Here is a 27,368-nt window from a genome sequence, read left to right as displayed (position 1 = left end):
TAGGGCTGCCCTTCACTCCCTTCTCCCTTTTTCCTGCCCTGCTCCCATTGTTAACAAGACAAATGTTAGGCTGTGACTTTGCTGCTAATTTCAAAAGGTTTGAGACAGGCACATTTCTCCATTCAAGACCAATGTGCTTATTATCTCCTGCTATCTGTTCTCTTCTCCCATCCTCACTGCCACGGTCTAGTCTTACTACAATCTCATAAGTATGCAACTAAATAATAACAATAAAACTCACATTGATATACTTTGAGATGTGTAAAGTGCTGTACAAACTGATTATCTCATTTGAGTTTCACAAAAATGATGTGAGCTAATATCACTTCCCATTTTACAGAAAAGGAAACTGAGGCTAATAAGTGAAGTGTCTATATGAATTAGTAAATGTCTGAGTTTGCTATAACCAGCATAAGGCACCTGGGGTTTTGTTCCTGGGCACCAACAAGGAAAGTGGAGCTCTTCTTTCCTATGGCTACTATGAGTTTTATATTTTTCCAGGCTTTGACCCTCCGTACCAAGTTACCATGATACCCCTTCCCCAAGATTGCCTCTTCCCACACAAACTTACTCTCTGGGAGAGTATTACTCTTTTCCCATAACTATTTTTGACCCAAGTGCAAGAAATACTTACTATGACTCTGCTAGGAGATAGGATTCAAATATGCATTTTCCTGAGTCTAAGTCCAGCACTCTATCCATTAAGTAACATTGCCTTTATTCTCAAGCATGAGAACCTCATGTCACCATATTTTCTTGGCAAAATTTTAATGTTCCTTCTGCACACTCTCTATTATTACTAGCCTTTCTGATCCTAAAAGTACTGATTCTTAATGAAGGCCTCTTCATTTATCTACCCTATTTTCATCACCTAATTCTAAGTCATCTGAAAGGATGAAATCTTCAGATGATTAGAATTGAATTGAATTGTACTAAATTAAATCTTTGTAGATTTTCTCGTTCCCCCTACTGTGGCCCTATTATACAATCATCTGTGGAAAATAAAGTATTTTATCACAGGTAGTTAGGCACATAGAAAAAATTCAATTAACAATTGTTGAAGTGAAAATGCAGGATATTAATTAAAATTAGCCTTTCTGATCCTATAAGTACTGATTCTTAGTGATGGCCTCTTCATTTATCTACCCTATTTTCATCACCTAGTTCTAAGTCATCTGAAAGGATGAAATCTTCAGATGATTAAAGAATTGAATTGAATTGTACCAAATTAAATCTTTATAGATTTTCTCATTTCTCCTACTGTGGCCCTATTACTGTGGAATATATATATATCTGTGGAAAATAAAGTATTTTATCACAGGTAGGTAGGCACATAGAAAAAACTCTATTAAAAATTGTTGAAGTTAATACAGGATATTAATTAAAATTATACTAAACACAGATCTGTCTTTTAAAACCTCAGTTAAAAAAAAAAGACTTAAGGAAACCTGTTCACAGAAGTGAGTACAAAAGCTGAAACCATACTTAAAAGTCTCTGGAGAGGCTATTAGCATATCTGTTCCTGTAAAATTTTATTTTGCTATTGTAATAAAAAAGGTTGAGTAGTTCTTAACAATCTGAGATATACTTCAAAGAAAAAACTACAAGATAACAAAATGAAATCAATTGTACACTTGACTAAAATTACAAACGTTCAAACCATTCTAAGGTCTGTAATTTAGAGCTAATATTAAATAGCCCAAAACAGATATGTAACTATTCTGTGAGGTTTGACATTGTGCTTAGTGATGTGGCTGATATAGTCACCAGATAATAGTAGGCACCAAATGTTAGGGTTCAGTCATGTGAAAAACATACAATGGTCATTCTCTTTGGCCAAAGGTAAGTTTATTTAGGGAAGAGGTCACAGACAAAATAAGACGTATAATAGACTCCAGGAACTATAAATATGAAATAGGGTTGGGAGAGCATATAAAAGACAAATTTCTTAGTGGAACTCCCAATTACCCAGGAGGAAGGAAACATCCCATAAGGCTTAGCTGGCAAGCAAAATTCTGAAAGGGATTTATCACCCTAAAAAGAGTTAGCTATAAAAAAGGAAAAGCACAGTAGGGTTAGGGGAGAGACCACATAGTATGGAGGAGAGGTAAGAGGAAATACACTGGTAGGAAGACTGCCCCAAAGAAGGGAAGCAAGCATGGCATGGGTTGTAAATACATTTATAGAGCAATTTTAATCTCAGGGACATGATTGAAATTTCTAAGAGGGCATAGTCTAACCTTGGTTAGGCTGCCCACAACCTCCATAGAGGATGAATCTCTGGAGTTTGATATAATTAGATTTCTGAGGGGATGACTTCCTCAGGGGTAGAACCACAGAGTTAAACTGATTCTATTAGAACCTCTCCCTGCCTGTCCTGGGGTTCAATTTTATCAGTTCTTCAGTTTAGAGAGAACTCTACCCATCACACCTATCATACAGGACCTTATCACTTAGCACATTGCCATTTAATAGTTTACTGGCATGTTGTTCACATCTTTTTTCCTGAAAATGAACACCTATGGCAAATGTTTCTATGGTAGCTCTAGCAACACTTACTGAAAACCCAGAAAAGAAAGCTTTTGCCACCAAAATTCTTAGCACTGTTAAATGGTTCATCAATAAAAACTATCAGTATTTCATCCAGCCATTCTGGAGAGCAATTTGAAACTATGCTCAAAAAGTTATCAAACTGTGCATACCTTTTGATCCAGCAGTGTTATTACTGGGCTTATATCCCAAAGAGATCATAAAGAAGGGAAAGGGATCTGTATGTGCACAAATGTTTGTGGCAGCCCTCTTTGTAGTAGCCAGAAACTGGAAACTGAGTGGATGCCCATCAATTGGAGAATGGCTGAATAAATTGTGGTATATGAATATTATGGAATATTATGTTCTGTAATTATGGAATATGTTCTGTAAGAAATGACTAGCAGAAGGATTTCAGAAAGGCCTGGAGAGACTTACATGAACTGATGATGAGTGAAATGACAGGACCAAAAGATCATTTTATACTTCAACAACAATACTATATAATGATCAATTCTGAGGGACGTGGCCGTCTTCAACAATGAGATGAACCAAATCACTTCCAATAGAGCAGCAATGAACTGAACCAGCTACACCCAGCGAAAGAACTCTAGATGATTATGAACCACTACATAGAATTAACAATCCCTATATTTTTGTCCGTCTGCATTTTTGATTTCCTTCACAGGCTAATTGTACAATATTTCAGAGTCCGATTCTTTTTGTACAGCAAAATAACTGTATGGACATGTATACATATATTGTTAACTTATACTTTAACATATTTAACATGTATTGGTCTACCTGCCATCTGGGGGAAGGGGTGGGGGGGATGGAGGGAAAAAGTTGGAACAAAAGGTTTGGCAATTGTCAATGCTATAATAAAAAAACTATCAGTATTTTATCAAAGGAAGTAACACACCATGTGCTTTGCGAATGAACCCATGCAAAACCATGGTACCTTTCAATATAATTTGCATCTGAAATCTTCATACATGTTGGCTCCTTCATTAGAATGTGAGTGCCTCCAAAGAAAGAACTCTCTTAATTTTCTATTAGCATCCCAGAACTTAGCCAAGCTGTTTGCACATTGTGGGCACTTAATAAATAGTTTATTTCTTTTTTATTCATTCGTTGAAGCTTATCTTCTAATATAACCCTTTCATTTTTTAGATGAGACTATGGAGACTAAAGAAGGCAATACCCAATGACAAATCCAATATGTGCAGCTAGTTAGCAGCAAGTCTGTTGATACCTAGTTTAATACCCTAGTCAATCAGATAGTTTCACACATAACTTGAAAGAGGCTGGAAAGAAATATGGGAGCTACAATGAAGCATAGAAGGTAGGAATATGTTCAATACTATAATACATAAAAGATTATAGGATCAAAAATCAACTCATAGATAATTAAGCCCAATTTCCTTCATTTTACAGAAGGGAAACTGAGGTTTGGAAACATGAAACACCTTTTCTAAAGTCACACAAAAAATATGTAGCAGCTTTTCTTGGAACCCAAGTCCTCTCATCTCTATAACTAATACTCTTTCTATTATATCACATTGCCTACTTTCCCTTTTCTTTTTGTTTATCAGAAACATAAATATTTATCTTCTGGTATCAGATGATGCTAATATCCCCCCCCCACAACTGCTCTTTAAAATGCTTTTGCAAATCACTTTGCATATGTTATCTCAGTTGATCTTCACAATAATCCTAAGAGGTAGGTGTTATTATCTCCATTTTATATATGAGGAGAATGAGTCAAACAAAAGGGAAGTGATTTGTCCAGAGCTACAAAGGTAATAAGTGTGAGATTATTCTGGAATTGACTTTAAGCATAGCACTCTAACCATTAGCCATCCAGACTTGTGATTTGATTTTCACTTCTTTTTTTCATGCTATTTACCAAAACTAGTAAGTTTCCCTCTCATTACATTGTGCAATGAAACACAAATCGATTTTTTTTGTTGTTTTTATCAAAGCATCTGTACACTTTAGAAAATTTTTGCTAGAATTCATTGATGGTAGAAGAGGTCATATAATCCACTTTGTTTTTAAAACAAAATTCTTCCTTTCAAAAATAACTCAAGGAATCCTTTCCACAGCAATACTTCAAGTGTTTCTGTGCCTCATTCCTAATGGGCAAAATTTTTACCAGAAATAGGCATCAACAGAAGAAGCTTTTTTATATTTTCTCAAATTAAAATAGTCTACAACAGATAGCTTTTTCATAGACACCTTCCTTGGTAACAAAAATGAAATTCATGACTTTATTTCCAAAGGTTCAAATCCTAACTACAAAGCACCATAGTATAAAAATTCAAAGCTGTAGCCAACAGATTTTGTCTAAAAGAAAAAGAAAACTATTAGATTACAAATATATCATTTTCATGCTTTTCTCTAAAGTAAATTTTATCAATCAAGAAGTGGATGCCATCTTATTACATTTCATACTATTTCATCAGAAGAGCAAACATTATATTTTTATAGAAGAGTATTCCCTAAAATCACTACTAAATGACAGGAATTAGGATACAACTAGAAATGCTCCCTGTGATTCCAGACTCTCAGAAGAGATTCAGGTAGGTATCCATTCCCAAAGGTCCCTAAGTTCTTTAAACCATTTAGCTGTGCTGGTTTTAAGCTTTCAGTAGTATATAATAAAAGTAGACTGACCAAATCATGTTCAGAAAGGAAAGAAAAATAATTTTTTGAGATGAACTGAGGGAAGTTGACTCAAATTGAAAACTTAAAATAAGAAATAAAAAAGCAAAGAATTGACAATCTTGGAGCACAGATATGGCACTGATAAACTAGATAATATCCAAGATAGGCAAAACAAAACCATATTCCAACTAGATCATACACTTTTTTGATAGGTTCTGGAGATTATTAGCACTTTTGCTACTACAAAAGAAATTTTTATAGAAGTAATTCTGTCCTTCAGAAAAAAAGTTTATTAAAATATGTTGCTGATAAGAGAAACTACAGGCAAATTTGTATTTGCCAAACCAAAATTGTAGCTTTTACCATCACTTATAACGTTCTTCCATCAACTCCTATTTGATACACTCTCATCGGTTCCCAATGGGTAAAATTTAACACACAGTTGCACCTGCTAGAAAAGGCTCACAAAAAAAAAAAATTAAAAAAAAGAAAAGGGCCACAAATTTACTGCTATGAGAAGGAGTTTAATTCATTATAATATAGATAATCCTAATCCTTGGGGTTTTTTTTCTTTTTTCTTTCTAGTCACAGGTAATGCTATATTTATGCTCAAAGTAAAGCATAAATGCACAAAAATTATTTCTATGAAATAAGCCAGAAATTTTAGTTCACTGGGTTGAGTTTCCAAGGTGGACAGGAATAAATCCCCTTTTGCCCTTTTTCATAATCAAAATATTTAAGAAATGCAGATTATCTGGAAAATGTTTGATTACTCTTTGAAGAAGTACTATCTTTGTATAAAGTATCAACAAGGCCAAACCATATTAAAAACACAAACATACATAAAAACCAAAAGTCAATTAGGACTTGAAAAATGCAAGGAAAATCCAAATGCAGAATTGTTAATCATTTTTAATCACTGTTAATTACTTTGAAAACTGAGCTCATCAGATTAAATGAAATTATCAACACTGATTCCAGAGGAGAGATGATTAAAAACACTCTTTTTGTTAAATAAAGAGGAAAAGAAGGATAGACTATGGCTGCTGAATGTGGCAGATAATGACGATCAGTGACTGGGTTAGTTACTTAAATGTTTCTTTACAAGAGAAATTTCTCTGGTCAAGGACTGAACACTGGGAAATATCTATGGTAAATAAAAAAACACACTTTTTTTTTGGAAAAAGTGATTTCAAATACAGAGAGGTTGAGATTAATTTTTAAGCTTCCCAAATTTAAAATTGGCTTATGAACAATATAATTGAAAAAATATTCTCACCAAGTTTTTTTAAAGATTTATTACCTTTTTTTTACTTTGCTTCTCCATTATCCAAACCAATAAAATTTTCTAAATTAATTTAATTGTTTTTTTTTTAATTTTTCTAACATTATTTTCTTTATTTAAGCAAGTAAGCTCCACTTGGTTATTTTCAAATGAACTAATTTCTGCATATGGTCCTACCAAACATAAAATGTCAAGAGATTCTATATAAATAGAGTAAAGGAATAGACCACAAAACTCAGAGCTAGAAGCAGTCTTAGAGCTTACCTATTCAATTAATGAATTCCATTTCAACATTCCTCATTTTACAAATTAAAAAACTGAGTTACAGAGAGTTCCAAAAATTTGTTCTTAGCCACACAATAAAAATGGTATTCCATATTATTGTTCCATAACAAATGGTGAACAGGCTGATTTCAGAAAAGGCTGGAAAGACTTAACATGAACTTGTGCTGAGTGAAGTAAGCAGAACCAGAACACTGTTCACAACAAGATTGTATGATGATCAATTATGACAGATTTAGCTCTTGTCAGCAATTCAGTTATCTAAGGCAATTCCAATAGACTTTGGATGGGAAATGCTATCTACATCCAGAGAAAGAGCTATGGAGACAGAATGAAGAAAGAAGAATACTATTTTCACATTTTTTTTCCCTTCTGTCTTTTTTTATTATTATTTCTTATAGATTTTTCCCTTTTGTTCTGATTTTTCTCTAATAACATGACTTATGGAAATATGTAAAAAGTTTGGATAATATAGCCTAAAATATTTTAAATAAAGTACCAAAACAAATAGAATTCTTTGAATTTCAAATCCAGATATCTTTAAATTATTTCACTCTTTCTCTTTATCTCATTCTTCATCTTTATTGTTTTGTACTAATTAAGTCACCTCCATCACCAGAATGAAATTCATCAATACAAGTATCTATTTTTCTTTTAAACACTGATCTATACCATTAAAATGTTATTAAATTAAGACTATAGTGCTTAACTATAACTAATACTTTTAAATGTCATGCAAGCTTAGAGAAAAAGCAAGTTAGGCAGCTGACATATATTCAATATGGTTTTGAATGTGAAGTTTCTTTTTGAATGACACACTTTTACAAGAAAAGTATCACTTCATCTAAGAATATAAAACGTGTTTTAAGTTTTTAATCTTTTGGAGGGATTGCTAGGGAACCCCAAAACTGTGACATTGTCAGTATAAGAAGCTTTGAAGAGAAAATGGGGAACTATGTGTAAGGAAGTTCCCTCTCCCAATGCAAATCCTGAAACTGCCGCAATTTGTAGTCTGGGTATGGCCTCAGTCATTGAGAAGTTATGACTTGCCTAAGGCTACACAATTAGAGGAGGAACTTAAATTAAGGTCTTTCCTCTTGCCTCCATTAAAAGTGAAATAGACAGAAAGACTAAGCATTAAATTTGTATTTTCACTGGTAAAAGGAACTTTCAGGTAAGGAAATTTCCACGCAGGTCAACAACTTGTTCTGCAACTTTAGTCTTAAAAAAATTATCTAGAGCATAGGTAACAAACACTGGATAAGTGTGTGCAGGCACAGTACTTCAGAGTGCAACCCAATCCAAATTAAAATGTAATTGAAAAATATTTTTAAAATAAATTTTAAAACACAGATTATATTGCATTTTAAAACTGTCAATATGCAGCTTACAGAGACGTTTATATGTAGTTTGGTGATCAACTCTTTGAGTCTGCTATCAATAATCTAGAGCATTGAGAATTTAAGAGATTTACTAGGCCAGAGTCACATAATTAGAATGTGTGATGTGGAACTCAAAATAAATATTGATGGTTAATTTTGAATGATTTGATTTTTTAAAATTTAAATTATCAAGTTTTTTTTTTTCTCTTACTTTCCAAGAAGAAAAAGAAAGTGGGAGAGAGAGCTAGATTGTGGGGTGAGGGGGGTAAGGAGGTGAAGATATAAGGAAGGAAAGAAGGAAGGAGGGAGGAAGGAAAAATAAATGAGGAATATAAACAATAAGAAATATAAATCCCATTGATGAGGGGAGCCCCGAAACACTTTCTCTCTTTCTCTCTCTCTCTCTCTCTCTCTCTCTCTCTCTCTCTCTCTCTCTCACTCTCTCTCTCTCTCATTCTTCATATTACTTCATCTCTGTCATGAAATGGACAGCATCTTTCTTCAATAGTATTCTGGAATCAAGGCTGACTATTTCATTGATCAGAGTTCTTAAATCTTTCATGTTTACTGGTGTTATTACTATAAACTGTTTTCTTGGTTTTGCTCATGCCACCCTGCCTGCATCTGTCTATATATGCCTCTTCAGGTCTTTTTGAAACTATTTCTTTCTGTGTTTTTTATACCAATACAATTCCATTACACTCACATATCACAATTGTTTGGTCATTCCTCAATTTATGGGAACCCTATCAGTTTACAATTCTAGTTGTTTGACACTATAAAAAACAAAATAAACATACAAACAAACATAATAGAAGCAAACAAAATAAATGTAAATACATAAAAGTCCTTTTCCTATATCTTTTTTTTCCCTTGAGGCAACTGGGATTAAGTGACTTACCCAGGATCACACAGCCATTAAGTAGTAAGTGTCTGAGGCTTATTTGAACTCAGGTCCTCCTGACTTCAGGGCTGTACTCCATCCACTACACCAACTAGCTGCTAGTCCCCAAAATGCCCAGTTATTTGAAACATGGACCCTCTCAAAAGCTAGCTGATTTTGGAAGTACCTGTGAACTAAGGATAACACTGAAAGGCATTTACATATTCCTATGGATTCTGAGATGTAAGATAATGGTAATCCTATTCAGGAAAGAATATAATCATCAATAGATAAGAGTTTATAAATATATCTTTTAATAAAACACAAATCATTAAAAAATTTATGATTTTCTTAAAAAATAAAAAAGCAACTCAGAGCCCAGATTTCACCATGGACTAGATGAAGATAACAGCATTTAGGAAAATGTGCTTAAAGTGCCTCCTGAAGAATCTACTACTTCCTTTCAATTCACACTCAAGTACAAGATGTTATCTCATTCCTATACTATCACCATAGCTCCTAACTAGTCTCCTCTTCTAAAATCCATTGTGTATGTCCCTACAAGATTAATCTTTATAGAGTGCTATTTTGAATTTCACTTAGCTCTTCAAAATCCATTAATATATTCCCTTAGCCTAGCATTCCAGAATGCCCATAATTGAGTTCCATTCTATATTTCTAGGTTTCTCTTAATGCTCTCTTCTATACAATCTACATTTAGGAAAATAAACCTACTCAGTGGTTCCTCAAAAATATATTATTCTTCCTTAACTCTGCAAATGCCATTCACTCTGTCCAGAGATGTGCTGAAGCCAGCTCATACCAGCTCATGAGAGTCAGTATATTAAATTTTCAGTGTATACATTTATACCTTACCTTTGAAATTGGCTCACTCTTTTGAGTTCATCTTCCATCTACTTTGTATGTAACTTATAGGAACATAGTTCTTTTCATATTGTCATTTTCATTAAAATTTAAGCTCCTTAAATAAAATGTCTATTTTAGTCTTTCTTGATATCCCCAGTACTTATCACTAAATACACATAAACTGATTGACTAGGATGTTTAAGAAAGTCTTTGCAGACCTAATCAAACTCTGATTTCTAAAAGTAGATATAGTTAGCAAAACATTTCAGGCAGATTAAAGTAGAAGCAGACATGTATAGATAAAAGTTCTATAAACCACATAGGAGAGTAAGGGGGAACTAAGAGAGATGAAATAATTTGTTTACAGTTTATGGTCACATGGCTAGCAAATAGGATTTGAATTCAAGTCTTTCTGACTCCAAGTTTAACTTTAATCACTGTATTATCTACCTGTAGGAAGAAACTAAAGGTTTTAGTTTGGGACAGAGTTTGAGGTGACATACAAGAGGACCAATCAGTGAGAAACAGAATATAATTAGTGATTATCCTATTGTAAGAACACAGGAAACACAGATTTGGAAATGGAAAGGAAATGAGAGATTACTAACTCCAACCCCTAACATTTTGGATAGAAAAATTAAGACATAGGTGACTTGCCAACAATTAATACCAAGAAAACACAGGTACTCTATCAGCCAGCATCACACCATCCTTATCAGTTACAGGAAATGGCCAAGTTTTGAATGCTGTGGATAAATCCACTTACCTTGGCAGTATCTATCCAGGTCTGTCCACATTGATAATGAGATAGACACATGCACTAAGGATTTGGGATATTGGCAATTCTAAATCCAAGACTCTAGCCTTTAGCCTCTAACCTCTAGCCTCTAGCCTCTAGTCTCCATTCACAAGCTAATTCTATCTATTGATTTGTACTATGTGGAAGACCCTCCGTCTCTCTCTCTGTCTCTCTCTCCGACTCCCTCTCTGTGTCTCTCTCTCTTTCTCCTCTCCCCTCCCCTCTCTTTCTTCTCTCCTCTCCTCTCTCTCTCTCTCTTTCTCCTCTCCTCTCCTCTCTCTCTCTTTCTCCTCTCCTCTCCTCTCTCTCTCTTTCTCCTCTCCTCTCTCTCTCTTTCTCCTCTCCTTTCCTATCTCTCTCTTTCTCCTCTCCTCTCCTCTCTTATAATCTTATAAGGTTTTATAAATTTATATATATTTTTATAAATATATTTATATTTTTTAATAAATTTTATAATCTTATAAGGTTTTAGAAATCTTATAAGGTTTTTCATCTGTACAATGAGAGGCTGATGAATTGGTTGCTGGAAATTCCCCAAAGGGGCTTTAGTGACAAGTGAGCCTAAAATCCTAAGAGCAAAATACAAGCCAAAATACGTGAATGGCCAGCATTCTAATAGTGATCCCAGTATATGATAAAGTTTAAATTACAAGATAGGATGAAAAATTGTTTAAGTGATAAGGTTATTTTGGATTTTCTTGACATTAAAGGATGTTCTAAAAGTATTTACTAATTTGATACCTAATATTGTTTAAACAGTCTTGTTCAAAATATGAATTTTTAGATAAAGAAGGTAGGGGACAAGTGCAAAAATGTTTGTGGGCAACTCTTTTTGTAATGGCAAGAAACTAGAAACTGAATGGATGCTCATCAGTGGGGCAATGGCTGAATAAATTGTGGTATATGAATGTTATGGAATATTATTGTTCTGTAAGAAATGAACAACAGGATGAATACAGAGAGGCCTGGAGAGACTTACATGAACTGATGCTGAGTGAAACGAGCAGAACCAGGTGATCATTATACATGGCAACAAAATGACTATACAATGATAAATTATGATGAATGTGGCTCTCTTCGACAATGAGACGATTCAAACCAGTTCCAATTGTTCAGTGATGAAGAGAGCCATCTACACTCAAAGAGAGGACCATGGGCTGAATGTGGACCACAACATAGCATTTCCACTCTTTCTTCCACTAAAGCCACCAAGTAGGGAAAAGAAATTCAAGAAACAGTAAGATTATTTGTTGTTTGCATTCTGCTTTCTTTCCCAGTTTTTTTTCCTTTCTTAATCCGATTTTTCTTGTGCAGCAAGATAACTGTATAAATATGTATACACATATTGGATTTAACATATATTTTAACATATTTAACATGTATTGGACTGCCTGCCATCTAGGGAAGGGAGTTGGGGGAAAGGAGGGGACAATTTGGAACAGAAGGCTTTGCAAAGGTCATAGTTGAAAAATTACCCATACATATGTTTTATAAATAAAAAATAAAAAAAGAAGCTATGGAAAAAGGTATTGTTAAATTTAACAATGAACTTGACTGAATCAGGCAAAACACTTTGGAACACATACCCATGGCATGGTGCCCCCCTGGTGGTAACAGACTTAAATTACTAGTGCAGCTTTTTGAGAAGAGAACATCACCCTCTATATATCCTTCCTGTCTTTCCACATCTTTTCTATTAAAAAAGCCAAAGCATTATCAAAATGTAAGATTATTTGGAATTTTGTAAGACTTTTTTGTTATACATGTAAATTCTCTTTTTTTAAAACATTTATTTATGAATTATGTTAGGAGAGAAAAATCAGAACAAAAACCATGAGAGAAAGATAAAACAGAAGAAAAAGAGGGAAAAAGTGAATATAGCATATATTGATTTACACTAAGTCTCCATAGTTACTCTGGATGCGGATGGCATTTTCCATCCAAAGTTTATTGGGATTGCCTTCAATCACTGGACCATTGGGAAGAACCAAGAGTTTCATAGTTGATCATTGTAAGATCTTATTGTTTCTATGTACAGTATATTGCTGATTCTGCTTGTTTCCCTCAGCATCAGTTCATGTAATTCTTTCCAGGCCTTTCTAAAATCAGCCTGTTCATCATTTATAGAAAAATAATATTCCAAAAAAAGAAAAATAATATTCCATTATTTTCCTATACCATCATTTATTCAACTATTCCCCAACTGATGGGCATCTAATCCCTTTCCAAATCTATGCCACCACAAAAGGAGCTGCTACAAACATTTTGCCACATATGAGTCCTTTTTCCCTCTTGTAACAAACTTAAATGATAGCTCTATTTCTATTTGTATTCCCAGACCTCAGCACACAGTAAGCACTTAATACATTTTTCTTCCTTTGTTTATTCAACCAACCAAACCAGTCATTTACCTCAGCTAAACAAAATATAGGCAGATATAAAGTAAATATTCTAGAAATTACTTCAACCTTGGTCATCAGAACTTTTCTTTTTGGCATGGATTCAAAATTATTTTAAATTTTATTTTTCTTGGACATTTCCATTTGAATATCTTCTCTGTGTGTGTATATTTCAACATATAATCATTTTCTCTCTTTTGGCAAAATATGCCTCCAATTTAATTCAATTGAAACAATTTAAACTAACCAAATGCTACTATATAAATACCCCAAAGACCACAGAAATAGAAAAATATAACATTTTGTGGTAAGGAAAAAATATGTTATAAGCAACTGTGGGACAATAAGCATTTGAAAAGATATCCTGCCAATTATTCTATTACTAAAGCCACCAAATAGGGAAAAGAAATTCAAGAAACAGTAAGATTATTTGTATATAGTATATAATTTAATGTGGCATGTGACATACACAAAGGTAAGGGGTGGTAGAAATAGTAACAATATTTTAATTAATTTTTCAGACAACAGCTTCTGTATTGAACCACTTTATTTCAAAAGTGAATCCTGGGTGCAATATTTTTAACTGCTTATATTGTCTTCTAAACATTATAAATGATCTGAAAAGAAAGAAGATTGAATTTCTCATCAACTCCACTGGGGAAGCATCCAGAATTATTTCTAGACACCAAAAGCATCCAGGACACAAACTAAGCCCTAATTACTCATCCCAAAAGAGATGAATATGGAGGTCACATAACATTTAACGATTTCTATTGTGTTACTTAAAAAGAGGCCAGCAACCAACACACCAGACTAAACCAAATATTGAGGAATTCACTGCCCTTATTTTTCTCATGACAAATAGGGGCAGATACTTATTCTAAGACAGAAATGAAGCTGAAGAAATAAAAAATAGCATTAAAGATTACATACTATTGAATTTACTTTACATAGACTACTAGATCACAGATTTCTACAATTTCCTAAATAAATTGTTAAAGCTGATCTGTTAAAAGATCATCCCCAAAATATGGCTGACAATTCACTGTGGTGCATGAGTTTTCAAAAAAAGCAGCATGAGAATGCTCTTCACCAACATGGATGGCAACCCATATAATGACTTAGTAGACACATCCTAGGAAAATATATGATAAACACAGAGGTTAAGTCACTTGCCCAAGATTTCATAGCTAGAAATAATCTAAGGTAAAATTTGAATCCAGGTCTCCCTGACTACAAGTCTACTACTTCATTCCTTTTGCCATTCTGACTCTTTCATCTAAAGCAACATAGCAGAGAAAAAGTCCCTAAAGCTCTATAAAATGTAATCTATATTCTGGCTGCTGAAATACAGGTTATTTTAAAGCCATTCAGATCAAAATATCATTATTATCCCTGAATGTAGCAATGGGAGAAGAGGCAAAAATGGCACTCAATTATGACCAGATGGTGGACTACTTCCTATTCTCCTGAGACAATTTCTTATTAGATTGAGAGAAATCATTACAGAAACTTCATGCTTGAAAACACAATAAAAGTCAAACTAAGGAAAGTTAGTAGGGCCAAAAGTATCATTTCAATTACCTGACATGGAAATTGCCATCCCTCCAAGAAGCTGTCAGCATTTTAAAGATGATACCATGCATAGGAGCTTTCATTTGTCCTTTAATATTTCTGTATTCATTTAACAAATACTAATTGAGAAAGAAAGTCACTGCCCTAGGCATTGAGGGGGTTATAGGAAAAGAGCTTAAAACTAAACATATGTATAATTACTATCCTGCATCTGCCACTTATTACCCCAGATGACCTTGGGAAGTCATTTACCCAGCCCCTCCCCAGAGCTGTCAGTTTCCTCATTTGTATAAAATGAGGAAGTTATAGTAAATTTTAAGTTAAGTTAAAGTAAATGGTCTTTGAGATTTTTCCTCTAGAATTAATATCAGTCCTATGAAACATATCTCTTTTAGAAGAAACAAAGTTCTGGTTCTGCCTTCTTGCCCGAAGAACAGGCAAAGTTCTGCCTGTTGACTTTCATGGTTCACTTGGAACTATTTTTAGTTTGACTTTACCTAGAAAATTCTCAATCAACACATGCTCAAATTAATTTCTATTTCTTCAGCCAAGAAATCTGTTTCAAAAAGAATCAAATAGCTAATGAGTAGGTGAGGAAAAGAGTTTAATATGTAAAGTTCTAAATCTTGTGAAATTATGACATAGTTGTAGGACACTAAAATAAGAGTCTAGAAGGGAGAAGGAAAAAACAAAGCAAAAAAACATTATGGATGATAATTCATTAAATTAACATCATTCTTTCTAAATCCATGCAGATGCCATGCAACTTTCAATTAGAAGGAAAGAGAGATTGTCTAATCCCTTTCCATCATCAAGATACAGTGGAAACAGCAAGGAATTTGAAGTATTAGCACTTGAATTAAATATCAAGTCATCCCTTTATTACCTATGTAACCTTGGAGCAGCCATTAATGTTTCTAAGCCTAAAACATAAACTGAGAGGGAAATACCAGATAACCTCTGAAGTTCCTTATGCATCTAAAATTCTAGTTCTAAAATACAGCTAAAAAGTCTAAGATCCAAAGGGATTATGACTTACTCAGGATCATATTGCTAATTAAGGGCAAAGCTGGAATTAAGAACTAATGACAAACCCAGTGTTTGTATCACTCACTATTCTATTCATTAGGGTGTTCTCATCAATATAAATGACTTTTCTATCTAATAGAGCACCAGTTCTCAAGTCAGGAGGACCTGAGATTAAATCTTACCTCAGACATTTAACACTTCCTAGTTGTGTGACCCTGAGCAACTCACTTAACCCCCAAATAAATGCCTTAGCAAAAACAAAAAACAAACAACAACAACAACAAAAAAAAAAAAAAAAAAAAAACTAGTCTGCTTTCAAGGAGCAAATCTGAATCTTGATAATGATACGTAACAGGAACAGAAATGTAAAATAATATTTATTAAACGTTCACTTGACTGATCTGGATAATAAATGTGATGAAATACAGAAACAAGGGATGATCAAAGAGGACTGGAGTATTCAAAATAAGCAAACAGCATTTGAACTGAGTCTGGGGAGGATTTGTTTAGGTGACAAGGAAGAAGATATTCCACACTAGTTCACAGTATGAACAATGATATGGAGGCAGAAATGAGCATGACTTGCAGAATATAGCCAAGATATCATCAGGAAAATCGTGCAAATACATGGAGAGATGGGAGGAGGGGAGGAGGAAAAGGGGTAATGAGGTGAAGAGAGAAGAAAAACAGTGGAATCCATACCATGTAGTCAGTTTAAGGGAAACTTGAAAACCAGACAAAAAAGGTTTCACATTATGACTTAGCAGGGAACAGAGGGTCAATAAACATTTCTAAGTTGGGGAATAATATGATTAAAAACAATGTTTAAGTAAGTTTACAGTCTGACAGGTATTTATAAATTCAGAGAGAATATAGATTCAGGGAGATCAGCTAAAAGTATATAGTACAAATAAATCACTCTCTTCCACTCACCTTCTTGCTGTCCATGAAAAAAAAAAAAGTTCTTCTCAAATCACTTGAACTGCCAGGTCAATTCTGGAAATATTAATATTTTTGAGACTGGCAATTACTGGTATATGCTCCCGACAGGTCTGGCTATCATGCATACTGATTAAAGAACCCAATTCACTTAGTATTTCCCAGAAACACAATTACATAGACAAAATAATTCTTTTATTAAGATCACAGGATCACAGACCAAGAGCTGAAAGAGATCTTAGAGGCTATCCAATCCAACTTCCTCATTTTAAAAATGAGGATACAGAGACACAGAGGTGTATTTAACCCTGTTTGTCTCAGTTCCTCATCTGTAAAATAAGCTGAGAAGGTAAAGGCAAAACCATCCCAGAAAATCCCAAATGAGGTCACAAAAATTCAGACACAACAATATCAATGCAATGATGAAAACAAGTATTAATAAGGATTCCTTCTTAATTAGTCGAAATTGAATAGTTAAGGAAGTGCTGAGTTATAAGATCTCCGAGGTAAATGAAAATGATATAGAACAATACTAAAAGCACCAACTCAAGTCTGATTATTCTTGTCCATTATTCAATCTGTCAAGTCAAGAAGGTTGAGTACTCTTTGAACTTCACTATTTCAGAGATTAAAAAAAGAAAGCCTCTCTGTTCTTCACACAAGACACTCCATTTCAAGATTAGGGCATTTTCACTGGCTGCCTCCCATGCCTGGAACTCTTTACTTTGTTATCACCATTTTTCTCCTGGTTTTTCTGGCTTACTTCAAGTCGCAGCAAAATCTTACTTTCAAGAAGCCTTTTCCAATCCCCTTTAATTCTTCTGTCTGTACATAGTAGTTTTATTTCTCTAATTACTTTGTGAGCTTCTAAAGCAGAGACTTTCTTTTGCTCTTCTTTGTATTCCCAGGACTTAGCATATGCTCAGCACATAGTAGGTGGTTAATAAATGTGTATTAGCTGATTGGCTCACTAGAAATGTTTATGGGAGAATAAAAATAAAATCTTTAAGGGAAAGTCTCTTTTCAACAAAATCCAACCCTGATGGTTTATCAAGAAGCAGAGGTGACCTTGGGATCTCCCAAGGCTGAACTATCCAGTACCTGTGGCAGATCCTAATAAACTAAACAAGCTTTACGTAGGAACCTGGAGACAGTCTTTGTGTCAATCAACCTAAAACCAATCTAGATAAGTTTGGAGAAGTTCCTCTCCAGAAAACTGGCCAGTAGATAATAAGTATTTTCAATAATACCAAATCATGAATGTCTTTTCCTGAGGACTATAGGATTGTGAGCTTCACTGGTGGAAGAAGGGAGCAATATTAATAAAGTCATGGATCCTTGAATCACTAATATATGTGGGGAAGGCTAAGGAATTGAATTTACTAAAACTGGAGGGGGGGGGAATAAGTCTATGGTACAATTTAAAAAAGGAAGCAGTTATACTCCATAATTTCCTTTTATTTTGTACGCCAGAGACTCAACACTGTGTCCCAGCAAATGTAACTAATTTCTGCTAGTTGGAACATCATACTCTTCATCTATTTCAGAAGTTCCCAATCTAAGACATGCAAACCCCCAGCAGAATATGAGAAACTTAAGGAAGGCACAGCGAATATCTGATAAATAACAATGTTAAGTACTGAAATTTGCCCAAAGTAATAGTGGCACTGAAAACTGAAGAGAAAATCATGAAGAAGAATGAATAGAAAGAGGAAGAAGAGGAGGGAAAAGTAAAGGAGGAAAAGGAAGAGGAGATAGAAGTAACTATGTAGAAAAGGGTGAGAGCATTATCTTTATAGAGAATTTGAAAACTCTGAGAAGTAATAGGAAGAATTTCTGGCTAAATTTCTGGCCAAAATCAATGAATGAGGTTTGGATATGAAATCTTTCTCATACTAAGCTAGAAAAGATTATTGATAAAAAAAACCTTATGAAAAAGAGCTAACAACCAAAATCCTAATTGATTTCTAATCAATGAAGTTGCTAAATGTTTATATATTCATGGAAGACAATATCTCATGCTTTCTAAGTGTGCTCATAAGCCTTTTCTCTTTCTGTATAACAAGTTATCTCTGTGAATCGGAATTTTCAACACAATCCATGAGGCTGACCATGATTTGCTGGCATCTCTTCCATAAACCAAACCAAGGATAAAAATCACTGGTTAAGAAACAGAATGAAAAAACATTTATTTTTGTGTTCTGATAAACAGTTTTAAAACTTTATGAAATTAAAAATCTTATATTTTTATAACTATAAAAATGTTATATGTAAAAAAGTTTTCTTTATAAAAATTATTCTATTCCATTTCATATTTATATATGCACAGTAAAATCTAAAATAAATTTCCTTTCATATTGAATGAGGGCACAGGAAGATTTATTGAAAGCCAATGTGAATATGGAGGCTAAAAAAAGGTTGGAAATCCTAATTTATGTGAAGTGTTCTTTTGAAGGATTATGGATCTCGTTCAGAACGTTCTGTAGTATTTCAAAATTCCATACAATCAACATAATGCCATTTGCAGACAAGAGGATCTGCAGGACCCCACTATCTATTTCAAGATAAATTCTTTCATTTGGCTTCAAAAGAGTCTCCATTTCAGTGGCAATCAAGCATCTTTGGTAAATCTACTTCTTGTTTTATGCCTTACTTGATATTAATTATCAGATCATTAAATAACTCTTCTCTATTGGTACAGCTAGATGGTACACTTCACACAGTGCTGGACTTGGGAGTCAGGAAAACCTGGGTTCAAATTCAGTCTCAGATACTTATTAGTTGTGTTATCCTGGTACTCCTGCCTGCCTAACTTTCTTTATTAGTAAAATTGAGATAATAGAAGCAGCTAATTCTCAGGAGTATTGTGAGAAGAAAATGAGAAAATATTTGTAAAGTAATTTTCAAATGTTAAAGTACTACATATATTTTAACATATTTAACATATATTGGATTACCTGCCATCTAGGAGAGAGGGTGAGAGGAAGGAGGGGAAAATTTGGAACACAAGATTTTGCAAGAGTCAATATTGAAAAATTACCCATGTATATGGTTTTATAAATAAAAAGCTGTAATAAAAAAAAGAAAAAAGAATTTGTACAATCAGTAAATATTCTCATAAAGATTTTGAAGAGATGGAAAAGCAGGCAATTGGCAAAAAGTCCACTAAATTCATGGTTAGAGTACATGAAACTTAGACACTGCAAAAGGACAATGAGCTTGACCCAGTACTGAAGTAAAAATGGCCAAGATCATATTTGAGAATTTCTGTGGTGCTTTCAATAACCACAAGCTTCTCCATGAAATAAAATCACAGCTTACTAATAATAATATTTTCCCAGTGATGCTATGTTTTGTGAGTCCAAGAATATCACAGTGTCTACTAAGAATAAAAAACATTTGTCATCCAAAGAAAAATGTGAAGTATCTTGGTGAGAATTAATAAACTATACCAAGTAATCAGTGATGAACTAGACACCAAAAGTAGTATAAAAGAGATACATAATCAAAAAAAGTAGATGAGTGAATCACAGAGCAAGAGTGAAGGATGACAGACAGAAAGCCCACATGCTGCATTTGTAGCCTCATAATATAAGGAGAATTATTAAGGATGGTTCCCAGCATTTTGAATAGACCTCCCTCTGTAAAAAATATATGGGGAAACATATTCAAAAATAGTACAGGATAGGAAGGCATGGATCCATTGTGATCTGAACTGTGGGAGGAAGTATCCATATTGATGAGATCATAAATCCATGGAAGTAATTACATATTCCCTTATCTATACCTAAGCCAAAGCTCTAGGCCAGGGTGGGCATTAAGAGAGCTGGAGAGCCCACAAGGATCTGAAAAGACCCAATTCTCTCTCTGGTCACTTATAATACTCAATCATGCCTGCTTGGTGAAATTCCAGAAAGTAGAGTCAGCACTAACTCAACTTCCAATAGAGACAGAAATAAATATAGGGACTGGAACTAGAACTGTGATTTCATTGGTTTAGGGAACTGCCAGAAGAGAAAACTCTACCAATATAAGTCAGCATTTTCTCTGCAATTTGAGAATTTTAGGGAATTGCCCAGAGCACTGACATATAATTTGTCTGGAATCACAAAACCAGGATTTGTCAAAAGCGACATATGAAGTCAGGTGGCCTCTGTCTGTCTGTCTGTCTCTGTCTGTCTCTGTCTCTCTGTTTCTCTGTTTCTCTCTCTCTCTCCCCTCCCCCACCTAGCACACATATACATGTACACATATAACTGATATATATCCATGTGTTAAACAAATAATTAATACATGTGGCTACAGTCTAATTGCAGAATAAAAGATCATTGGCTTAAATTTCAGCCCATTGGGTTTTCTTCATTTATCAATGTAAGGGACAGACTGGTTGTTGAGAGATCAATGATCTCCCTTTAGAATTTATATTCTGTTTTTCTTTCTAGCCTTATCCTTCACTACTCTCCTTTGGAAGCAGAATGTTCCACATGAAACAATAACTTGCCCAGCTAAGTCCTGTGCTTTTTTCTCTTGGATTTGATTTATGTAGTTTACTCCATCTGTTATGCCTTCTAACACCACCCCTCCATCTCATCTTACATAATTCTTTCTCATTTTTCAAGGATTAGCTCAAAAGCTGTATCTTTCCACAATGCTCTGGTTAGAAGTAATCTTTTCCTCCCTCAAACTCAAAAGCACTTTAAAACATTCTAGCCTGTGTTGTAATTATTTTTATACATGTCTCAGTGGACTATAGAATAGTCCATGCTTATAGCAGACATTCAGATATTTATTTCAATTAATGAATGATTCTCTCAAAAACAGCAGAGCTATTCATGCATCTGGACTGTTTTTGGTTTGATCCCAACTAGAAGCAGAGATGGATTTGTATTACAGCCATGCAAATTAGGTTAGAAACAAAATAAATCCAGTGCCTACTAGATAAAAATTTAAATAAAAATGTTAAGTATAAAACACCAGTACTATCTGTACATGTCCAGGATACTGATGAGCATGTTTATCACCTGCATCATACCTTGAAAACATTATTTATATTCTCAACTCTTAAAGTTCCTTGAATGAGGAGTTATACTTCATCTTTGCAATCCTGCCTGGCTTTCCTACAACTGGCATTAAATAATGATTTGTCAAGGAAAATTATGTTAATATTGTGATCCTGCTTGCAAATGGAATGCATATAGATTACAATTTCATACTGCAAGAAAGCATGGAAATCTGTGGATCCTTGAGCTGAATTGATTAAATTTTGCTTTAAGTTTTATGCGTTCCCTCAGAAGAGATGGTTCTTTATTGCAAAAACCTAGGGATCTCTACTGAGCTACTCCTTAGCTCAGATTTCTATAATCTTTCACCATGCAAAGGACAAGCAAAATAATTTTGTTTTGTTTTCACTTTAGCACATTTTCAGAGTCTCTCAAAGAACAAGGCTTAAAGACAGTTCCTTCCAAAGGCTGTCAACTCTTTGAGTTGAGAGGGGACAGATCTTCAAAAAAGAAGAGAACTTTCATATTTCTTTTACTCAAGCCCAAGCTTGTCACATAGAGGCTTTTTTATTCTGTAATAATATGGCCGGGAAATCAGTAGAAAGTGAGGTCTTTCTGATTATGAATCATTCTACCTAGTTTCTGGGTATGGAAATGATGGACTCAGGGTATAGACTACGACATATTTTTGGTATATTTTGCTTTGCTTGATGCAAACATAACTCTTATAAATTGAAAATTTTTTTAAAGATTGTAAGGTGCTTGAAGGCAAGAATTATATCTGTTTTTTTTTAACGTTTTGACTCACAGCATCAGGGACCGCAGAATATAACGGATAAAGAACTGCCTCTGAATAGGAAAAGTACTGGGGCCAAGTTTTGTCTCACATATACTGGCTGTCCCTATGCTCTAGGCAATTCTCTAAGACTTTAAGTTTCAAACGAGGTGCCCATAAGGCATTTGCTATCACAGATCCAAATGAAAACAAAATGCAATCCCCCCCAATACAATGTCTTCCATGTATACACTGTGAATAAATTTTTGTTGAATTGAATTTACAAAAGTCATTTTTTAAAAATCTATGTTCAAATCCATGGTGAAAACAACTCAATGATTCCCTCCTGTTTGGCTGACAGAGGATGACAGCCCAGTCTGGCAGTATTCAACATTCAACAAACTTGCATTAAGCATCTGCTTTGTGTAGTGCATTAATGCCAGGCAGATGAAATTAGCTGAGTTATTTGATCCAGAGAATAAAATCAAGTTCTGCAAATGACCTCATACAAAACTTTATGATGTTCAAAGTTTTCCTTCTCTATTAAGGAATTAAGGAATTTATTTGCTTATTAATTTAAAGTGACTCACACATATCAAGAACTTTGCTATCTAGCAAAAAGTTCCATTCATTTAATGACTTGTTTTGGTCCAATGCATCCTCTGTTCTCAATATAATTTCTATTCTTTTCACTTCTCTACATGAAACAAACAAAAAGGAGATAAGAAGGAAAGGGAAGGAAGGAAGGAGGGAAGGAAGGAAGGAAGGAAGGAAGGAGGGAGGGAGAAGGAAGGAAGGAAGGAAGGAAGGAAGGAAGGAAGGAAGGAAGGAAGGAAGGAAGGAAGGAAGGAGAAGGAAGGAAGGGAGGGAGGGAGGGAGGAAGGAAGGAGGGAAGGAAGGGAGGGAGGAGGGAAGGAAGGAGGGAAGGAGGGAGGGAGGAGGGAAGGAAGGGAGGAATGGAAGGGAGGGAAGGAAGGGAGGAGGGAAGGAAGGGAGGGAGGAAAGGGAGGGAGAGAGGAAAGGAAGGAAAGGAGGGAGAAAGGGAGGGAAGGAAAGAAGGGAGGGAAGGAGGGAGGGAGAGAGGAAGGAAGGAAGGAGGGAGGGAGGGAAGGAAGAAAGGAAGGAAGGGAGGGAGGGAGGGAAGGGAGGAGGGAAGGAGGGAAAGTAGGAAGGAGGGAAGGAAGGGAGGAGGAAAGGAAGGAAGGAGGGAGGGAGGGAAGGGAGGAGGGAAGGAGGGAAAGTAGGAAGGAGGGAAGGAAGGGAGGAGGAAAGGAAAGAAGGGAGGAAGGAAGGAAGGGAGGAGGGAAGGAAGGAAGGAAGGAAGGAAGGAAGGAAGGAAGGAAGGAAGGAAGGAAGGAAGGAAGGAAGGAAGGAAGGGAGGGAGGAAAGATTACCTAAGAGAACACACAATCCTTCTTTCTCAGGAAACATTCCTGTTATCTGCTGCCTTCTTGCTTCAGAAATTATTTTAGGTCATTAAGCAAACTATAGCATTTGCTGAACTGTGACATCTTTTATAGAAGAGAAAACTTACACATATAAACACACACATGCAAACATGCATATGCACACACACACACACACACACACACCTCTTTTACTTTGGCAAATCTAGCAATGAACAATAAATAAACGTTTTCATGCTCAGAACCTTAACCCAAGGATCAACAGTTTTGCTCTATTTTGGTTTATAAACTGAAGGCTCTATCAAAGTAAAAGCCAAGCCTGTTTCCTTTCAAGATCTCAAATGACAGGAGTTGAGTGACTCAGCTTAAACATTAAACACTAGCCTCCATTACAAAAACCACCAAAAAAAATCTGGAATGGGTGAAAGCTTCTAACAAAGCAAAGCCTTAAGTTACGGTTCCAAGCTCTGGAAAAACAAAAAGTCAAATCCCATTCTCTCATTTTCTAGTTCTCATTCTATTCTCCTATTAGCCTGTGGTCTATGATTTAAGCTAAACTGTGTTCAGAAAGACCAAAAAGGACAAGATAGGGAACCTCAGGAAAACAGGATAATAAAGATTAAATTATCTTTATTATCTCCTAAAAAGACAAGTTCTAGTTACACTTTCTGGATTTTTCATGCAATTTGATAGCCTGGATTCCTAAAAATTTCCCTGGCTAGTTTACATCATTATACCTGGAAATTAAGACATGGCTCTTGATATCTGATACTACAATATTAATAATGCAAGGCACTTAAATGCAATTGCGAAGTTCAGAATCAGCTTGTTTGGATCAGTAAGTATTGGGGCAGTAATTTCTTTATTAACTTATTTATTTTTCAAGTAACAAGAGTTTGGTTTGTTGTTTTGTTTTGTTTTGTTTTTACTAATCTCTTCCTCCCACTACCCTCTCCTTCTTTTCATTGACCATTTAAGAAATTTCTCAATAAAAGACACAGAAACAGGCAAAAAGAAATTCCCATACCAGCAGTGTGTAAAAATGTATGTATCTTTCTGTATGGTAACATAATCACCTCTCATAAAGGAAGTGAGTGGTGTGTTTTTGTTTCATTCTTATGCACTCTTATTTTACTACTATACTGATCATAGTTCTGAGGACTTTCCAAATTGTTTTTCCCTACAATGTTAGCATTGTACAGATTGTTCTGTAAGTACTGCTTCCTTCTCAGCTTCATTTCTTTTCAATTTCCCCTGAACTTGACGATTTTATCTATGGCACAATAATATTCCATTATATCATTATATCCATATGCTATAATCCGTTCAACCACTCTCCAATAAAAGGGCAGCTCCTTAAGTTTCCATTTGACTATCACAAAAAGAGCTGTTATAAATATTTTTATACATATAGATCCTTTTCATTTTTCTTTGATTTCTTTAGGTATAGGCCTAGTAATGGTACCTTGCTCAAAGGGTATGGAGTTTAATAACTTTCTGGACACAGTTCCAAATTGCCTTTCAAAATGGACAGACCAATTTACAATTCCACCAATAGTGCACTCATGTACCTATTTTTCTACGTCCCTGCCAACATTTGATATTTTCTTCTTTTGTCTTCTTCGTCAATCTAAGTGTAAGTTCAAAGTTGCTTTAGTTTACATTTCTACATTAATGATTCAGAATATTCTTGATATCATTGTTGATGGCTTAGAATTCTTCCTTTGAAAGCTATCTATTCATATCCTTTGATCATTTACCTTCTGGAGAATGGCTTTTAGTCTTAAAATTTAATCCAGTTCCTTGTATATTTTGGAAATGAGACTAATCATAGAACCTTGTTGCAAAGTTTGGTTTTCAGTTAGCTGCTTCCCTTCTAATTTTTACTAAATTAGATTTGCTTTAACAAAAACTTTTAAATCTTATATAAGCAAAACTGTCCATTTAATCTTAAAGACCCTCCTATCACTTATTTAGTTATGGATTCTTTCCCTATCAATAGCTCTAAAAGGTCATTTCTTAAATATTCCTTTAATTTGTGATGTGACTTTACACATGCACACATCATGCATCCAATTGGATGTGTTCTTACAATTAATAGCAATAAGGATTTGGTGTAATGGTGCAGATACCCTCCTGCTTTCAGTAGTTTCGGGACTGGGTCTTTAAACTATTCCTAAGAATAGTTTCTAGGCTAATCAAGGTAATCCAATTTCAGCATACACATGAATGCACATTTCATTTGTATATGTAATTCATCTGATCCTCACAATAGCCCATCATGGCACAGGTACAGTATTTTTTTATCATCATTTTACATATTTGGAAAATGACTCTATATCATAACACTGATGAAAATGGCATTTCATCTAGGTTTTGAAAGATGGGAATCATTTCCATAAGCTTATTTCAGATCTGAGGGTCACTACAGAGTGGATAACAGCTGAGGTACAAAAGAAACACTCTATAGACTGTATTGCAAGAGAACATCAAATAAGACCAGTTTCAATACAGCAGGGGACTTATTTGGAAAACAGTACAACAAAGTTGGAGTTAGATTTTGTGGCTAAATTAAAAAATATTCTGGATTTTTAACTTCATAGGATCATAGATGTAGAGCTGGAAATGCAACTACATCATTTCAGTATTTCCTAAATAAATACATAAATACAAGTTAATTTGCAGGATGTGGCACTAGTAACTGGGGGACATAAAAGGTGATACTTGAATTATGTGAAGAATAGTGAATAAGACAGTGGTTTTTTAAGTTACACTTGCCCTGTGTATACTGAGGGATCTTCCCTGAAACTTATTTTTCTATGTTATTTAATTAAATTACTTTTACTTTAAACTTACATCTTATATTTTGGTTGGCCTAGTAAAAGAAACATTGTTAGGAATTGATGAGTGTTTTTTTAAAGTAGAAGTTAACCCAAAATATGCCTTTAATCTAAAATAGCTTTTTGTAACCACCCAAAGGTGTGATGAGGGTCCAGGTAATAGCAAGAACAAAAAGTGACTGGCTGGTTATCATCTGACTTCATCCTCTGAACTTTTCCTTTACGGTTCAGAAATCTATCTCTATATTCTCAAAGATCACTTCAGCTTTGGTATACCTTGGAAGTAGCCTCTGCCCCTGGGGTCCAACTCCCTCTGATTGGTTCATCCCAGAATCTACTTAAGGAGATCACCCAAGCCAACCATGTCATCATTTCCCATAAGGCTGCATTCCTGTAAACTACACTCTAGATAATCTTCTCTCCCACCTCCTTTTCAATTACCTTTTAACTGTGGGTTTCCCATTAAAATGTAAACTCCTTGAGGGCAGGAATTGTATTTCTATTTTTGCTTGTATTTGTATTCCCAATGCTTAGTGTGTGTCTAGCACATGGTAAAAGCTTAATAAATACTTGCCGACCAACAGAGGATGCTTTATTTTTGTTCTGATAACATTCTGCTCTCAACTGCAGTAGCCAGATAGAATACATTTCTGTCATCAGTAAAGGATGGGTCTTAATAAGAAAAAAATCCAATTTTCAACTCAGTCT

General features: G+C 34.6%; 1 protein-coding gene across 2 annotated transcripts in view; it reads right to left on the bottom strand.

Annotated features, from left to right (window-relative positions):
- HECW2 (HECT, C2 and WW domain containing E3 ubiquitin protein ligase 2) overlaps nt 1-27,368 on the bottom strand; it is a 369,280-nt gene that overhangs the window by 289,298 nt on the left and 52,614 nt on the right. The window lies entirely within an intron of this gene.

This window comes from Sarcophilus harrisii, chromosome 3, assembly GCF_902635505.1.
Source record: "Sarcophilus harrisii chromosome 3, mSarHar1.11, whole genome shotgun sequence".
In the NCBI taxonomy this organism is placed as follows: Eukaryota; Metazoa; Chordata; class Mammalia; order Dasyuromorphia; family Dasyuridae; genus Sarcophilus; species Sarcophilus harrisii.
The sequence above is the reverse complement of the archived record's forward strand: the minus strand, read 5'-3'. Positions and strand labels throughout refer to the sequence as shown.